The sequence below is a fragment of the Sceloporus occidentalis genome, unplaced genomic scaffold (assembly GCF_023333645.1).
Source record: "Sceloporus occidentalis isolate IW3139 unplaced genomic scaffold, rSceOcc1.0.p SCAF_81, whole genome shotgun sequence".
NCBI lineage: Eukaryota > Metazoa > Chordata > Lepidosauria > Squamata > Phrynosomatidae > Sceloporus > Sceloporus occidentalis.
The window spans coordinates 1,462,544-1,468,543 of NW_028317061.1; the positions used below are offsets into that span (position 1 = coordinate 1,462,544).

General features: G+C 42.3%; 1 protein-coding gene across 1 annotated transcript in view; it reads right to left on the reverse strand.

Annotated features, from left to right (window-relative positions):
- Positions 1-5,755, reverse strand: part of LOC149285305 (ephrin type-A receptor 3-like) — a 141,751-nt gene extending 135,996 nt beyond the window's left edge. The window contains exon 1 of the mRNA XM_089495514.1: positions 5,696-5,755. The gene's annotated coding sequence lies outside the window, so the exon portion shown is untranslated. The remainder of the gene's footprint in view (positions 1-5,695) is intronic.
- Between the last annotated feature and the right edge of the window lie 245 nt (positions 5,756-6,000).

A 6,000-nucleotide genomic window follows, 5' to 3' on the forward strand; every position in this document is an offset into this window, starting at 1 on the left:
TTTTTGTCTGGGAGGGCAACGCAGCCTGGAAGGAGTATGGATCTGGTATTTTGTTACCTGTTAGTATACCTGGCAACTTGTGGGCTCCGGCTACTCAGAACCTACCCTCAGGGCCGGCCCAAGACAAAATGCCACCTGGGGCGAAGTTAAAAATGCCGCCCCCCATGATCTACCCTTCCTCTCCCTGCCACCCCCCCCCCCTATTATCTACCCTTCCAACCCCCCAACACCCCCCCGTACTTACCTTTCAGCAGTCCTGCGGCGAGTCTCCCTGCTCGGTCTCGGTGCCGGCTTGTAATGCTGAGCGCCGGAAATGAAGTAATCTTCCGGCGCTCAACATTAAAAGCCGGCACCAAGACCGAGCTAGAGGGCTCGCAGAGGAGAGAGAGAGGGGCGCCGAGCGGGTACTGACAACTTGGTAAGATAAAACCACTCGGCGCCCCTCTCTCTCTCTTCTCGGCTTAAAAAAAAAAAAGGGCTTGGGGCGGCAAAGTGCCGCCCCTTCAAAAGTGCCGCCTGGAGCGGTTGCGACACTCAGCTCCATTGTCGGGCCGGCCCTGCCTACCCTTGTGGGACGCGGCCACGTCTACCAACTGATGTCTTTGGGTGGTCCCGCTGGTGTCAGTGCCGCGTGTCCGGGTGTTGTCCCGGAGAACAGAGTTCTCAGGTATGCCGATTACTTTTACAAACAAAATCATTTAGAAGCTGTTTCACCAATTCTTCACTAAATACAGACTTGAAAACGTATTAAGTGTGGGCATTTATTTTAATGATGTTGGTCACAAAAAGTTACAAGATGCAAATGGAGCCAAAATTCACTGCTTTGTACCTTCTACTGCTTCTAGTTCTTGGATAAGAGCCTTGGAGCATACAGGGTTCTCACCCGAGTGACTGGTGAATAATATATGAACAAGGACACTCCTATATTACAGTTCAAACCAAAAGCAGACTGAATGTCTGCTTTTCAACATCTTGTCCCATGCGATTAAAACATGAACATCACAAATCCAGAACCAAGAGAAAGTAAAGTTTCTGCATGACATTCACAATGAATACAGAGCTGAGGTATACTGCATGTCACTGAGTTATATATTGTTCCCTGTCTACTCTTAGATAGTTTGTTTTACTTCCCCAAACAATTAAAATATATATTAAAACGCTTCATTAACTAAATGCTTTGATTATTTCTGTGTGGGTCTCAGTGGTCCATAAATATGAACCTTTAGTGCTAAATTGTGAAAAACATACTATTCTGGGATTCTCCCTGCTAGAGAGAAATACTGATCATGTATATACAATGTGCATACCTGGCAACTCTCTGGGTTTGACCTGGAGTCTACGGGAGAAGCCTTGCTTCCCCGGATCTCCTGGTCAGTTTCATCTTTCTCCAGGCAGAGAGACAGACCACGCCCACTCCCCACTTTTTAAGGAAATCTGGGGCTAGTCCCACCCTAAGCATGGTTAACCCCACCTCCATATGTGGCTAGCACTGCCCCCTTATAATGCCACTCCCCCTTAAGAAGAGCTCTGGTTAATCTACATTAGGAAGTGCCAGGTATGTCAGCATGTGAGTGGAAACATGTACCTACAGGACTAAACAAATTCTACCTAACTAGACAGAGCCGGCCCAAGGCAAAATGCCGCCTGGGGCGAATTTTAAAATGCCGCCCCCCCCTCTTATCTACCCTTCCTCTCCCTCCGTCCCTACCGCCGCCCCCCCATTATCTACCCTTCCTCTCCCTCCGTCCCTGCCGCCCCCCCCCTTGTACTCACCTTTCAGCAGTCCTGCGGCGAGTCTCCCTGTTCGGTCTCGGTGCCGGCTTGTAATGCTGAGCGCCGGAAATGAGGAAATCTTCCGGCACTCAGCATTACAAGCCGGCACCGAGACCGAACAGGAAGACTCGCCGCAGAGAGAGAGAGAGGGGCGCCGAGCGGGTACTGACAGCTTGGTAAGCGAAAACCACCCGGCGCCCCTTTCTCTCTCTTTCGCTTTAAAAAAAAAAAAAAAAAAAGTGCCGCCTGGAGCAGTTCCCCCACTCGGCTCCATTGTCAGGCCGGCCCTGTAACTAGAGTAAGTTATTTTGGTTGCTTTACTGTATAATTCAGGTATAAGTACAGGATGGTTATCCCATAAACTGTTGAGAACGGGCGATCCAGTATTCAAACTGATTATTGCTTAAATATATTCAGAATAAAAGGACAGCCTCCCCCGTTACTTATATTTGTCGATACTTTTTGGGCAGGTTCTAAATGTTCTATTCTAGAATACAACAGGAACTACGGTGTAAAAAATGACAAACTGCATCCCTATCCTGATGGAATCATCCAAATACAATTTTAATGATCTTTTTAATGATCAATGTAGTGGTTTTAAAATAACACTCAAATGTTGTCTTTGAGTAACTACACCCACCCTGAGAAGTGTGAATAGGATGATGCCCGTGTGTATCAGCCTCAATGATTTATGTGAATAGAGGGTGATGATGAGCCATTGGTTTACAATGCTTTACAAGCAAGAAATAGTTCTCTTTCTGGAATACACATATACATTAACAAATATTACTTTTATACACAATTCATATACATGTTTTACAATGTGCTACTGAGATTCATAAAAAATGAGAAATATAAAGAGTTAAAATATCCATAGCTGAAACCAATGTGTTCTGCATTACCGTCCTTTGGCTCGTCATACTTCTGGTGTCTGCGTCTACGGTGGCAGATTTGGAGGTGAAAAAAATGCCCAAATATTTGCCAAAAGAACAGATTTCATCCTCCAAACCAAAGAAGATTTACAGAAAGCTTAGATCTGAGTTAAAAAATACTCCAACCCTGCCCAGAAATTCTAAAGGAGAACACTTCAACATTCACTTCCAGCGTAATGATTTGTTATTTCAATTGAGCCAGATACGAGCACATGTGTGGTTCAGCCAGTTTACACCAGCATACATACATCACCCAAGAACATACATATTTTTTTAATGAAACCCGATTGAAAGATCCAGTTATAATAATCTAGCAAACCATAAACCTTTTACTTCATTTTTATAAAAGCGGTATTGTCCTTTGTCATATTACAATATATTAACAGAATGCTCGGGCCAGCATGGTGGACTAACACATCGCAAGGAAAACTGCGGAAATTAGAAACGCAAAACACGCTGATATGGAACTGATGAGAAGACCCTTATGCATTAAAGGCAAGTTACTAAAGATAAAACAAGTAATCAGTTTGATTCCACTTAAAGGGTCAGCATACTAGCCTTAACAGCCTCACTAAACATAATGAAAGCAGCCAATCACAAGACAGGAAAGTGATCCTACTGAAATCAATGCGCCAATTGTGCGTGCATGTTGGAGGTCTTAATAGACCCCCGGAAATCTGGCATGAGTCCTAGCTGGAGTTGGCTGGAGGTAAGTACCTCGCACATGTGAGGTCTCAGGAGGAGATTCCTTTGGCCGAACTCTTCTCTTCATAGGACAGGATCCGGGTGCACGGAATGTGCATAGAAAGGATTCAAAGGAATCTCTCAATGTATTTACAAGCAAAAAAGGGGCTATAAAAAAGAACATTCAGCTATCCTATCCATTAAAGTTCATATAAGGGTGGGAGTGTACCTTTATTTTTTTGTTCTTCGGAAACACTGACACCGTAACCGAGCCTCTGCTTGGATAGTATTACGAGTGCCGGAGTAACTTGCCAATAATGGTTAAGCAATTGTTACTCACGCTTAAACATTCAAATACGTACATGTTTATATGAGCATTTAACATGTTACTTGCACCAGGAAGCTCCTCGTCGACTTTAATCTTCCTTTTAATACTTCCAAGACATTTTATTGCTATCCAGAAATCAAAGTTTGGTCTGCAGTTTTTTTGCAAGGGAAGACAATGAATCATGGAAAAGACAATGCTATTTTAGAGGGTTTGGCATGCCGTCAACAACGAGGTGTGCCAGGAAAAGCATATACAATGATGACAGATATATTAAGTACCTGTGATATAAAGCACCCGTGGTGGGAGAACAGATAGAATTACATTAACTATGTAAGGATACATTTAATAAGTAAAAATAAATAAGTAAATAAATAATTTAGCCCTGTAATTGACGGACTGAATTACAATGGCGTGTACAATTTGTTTGAAAAAGCCATATATAGTTTAACGGATCGTTCGTAGATGAATCCTGTCTTGTATACCTCTCCGGCATTTAATGGTTAAAAGCAGGACAGTCTAAAAATGTTGGTAGGCTTTTAAGAGTGCTGCCCTGTAATATTAGGTCAACTGCTAAATATGCGGCTTGGGCTTTCAGAGTCGCAGCTGTATTAGGCTTCTCGGTATTGAGTGGATTTTGATTTGGTGGTGTGAAATTGCAGCCTAATTTTAATAAGAGAACAAAGACGCCACGTCTTTCATCTGATGGAAATTTCATGGGGAGCTTCCAATGTGGCATTACACAAATCCTGTGGCAGTGGTATAATTGGGATGGTATTATTGTACTTAAGTAGTGTGGGTGCATTCACTTGTCAAGATCTTTGGTAGAACCAACGCAAATTTAAGGGTCCAAGCAAACTTTTTTGTTGATAAGATTTCAAGTATTTATCTGTGTTGCAGTTGAGCTTATGAAAACGAACTTGCATCAATGTCTTTGGGCATGATCGAATGTACACAATAATCACCCCAAGAGACAAATACCGGTAAGGTTTGTTGATGGGACACAGACCGGTAGGGTTTGTTGATGGGACACATACCGGTAGCGTTTGTTGATGGGACACAGACAGGATAAGGTTAATGCACCCAGGATATGCAAAATATTGGAAGGAGATGGGTTGGAAGCAGACAACGCTAACACGTAGTTATGCATTTCTATGGTTTATGGAAAACATGGTAAAGTAAATGTAAAAGTATTTGGATCAAGAATCTACCCAGCCAGCCAGCTGACCCTAAAGGGACAGTCCCATGAACCACAGCCCCAGCAAGGAAGAATGAGCATTAAAGTACTTTGTAACCTGTATCAAAGGAGAAAAAAACACTTACCTTGCTAAAATGCTGCTCCTCAGCCCTTTGTGGTTCATGCCAGTTTAGGGCTATTTGAAGGAGACACTGGCAAGAAATCCCCACCCCAAAAATTAATGGGATCGCTTTCTGCGCATGCATATGAAGGCTCCTGTTAAACCCCCTTAAACTTTTGTACGTTTTGTAAGTGCATATGATGGCTGGAGGTTCCCTTTAATGGATTTCCTAGCACACAGACTACTCATTTTCTGGATTTCAAGCATATGTAACACATCACTATATAAGGCGGAAATATATGAGAATTGCTACTTAATGTCTATAAAGATAAGAAAAAGATCACAAATCTCAAAAGTCACACAATCTCACGCACATCATTGCAAAAGTATTTTCTAAGATATATCACTCATAGATATATACGATTTAATAATTAATACATATTAAATCCTAAAATATCCTATCGTTATCAGCATGTGCACATTCTCAGCGATAAAATGATCTCACACGTCAAGGTATTTTAAGATTAATCACAAAAATTCTATATTGAGAAAAAAAACATTTTTTCCTTTGACGTCCGGTAGAGACTTAGCAATTCTGCAGCGTACCATGAAGAGGAAACCATCGTTAAATAGCATATTGTTCTGAAACAGCACTTTTCCATTTCACAGTCTAGTAAACTCACCCCGTGTGATGGGTAGGAAATCCAGCCCAGTTCCCCCTGAATTGCTTTCGAATCCAGAAGATTAACTACAAAAGAAGGTGAAATAAAAAGAGAAAAAGGGAATTAGGTATTTCGCCTGTGTCCAGTTAACCTTAAAGATGTGTTTATTTGTAATACCACGAAGGGTTTCATTTGTACAGGTGGTCTCGTGGATCCGAACAAGAAACACACAAATGAAACAGCTCAGCTCATTTTCACTGAAACAACTGGACCACAAAGAAGGCAGGAGCTCTGAAAACAAACAATCAGCAGGTCTTAGCCAAGGA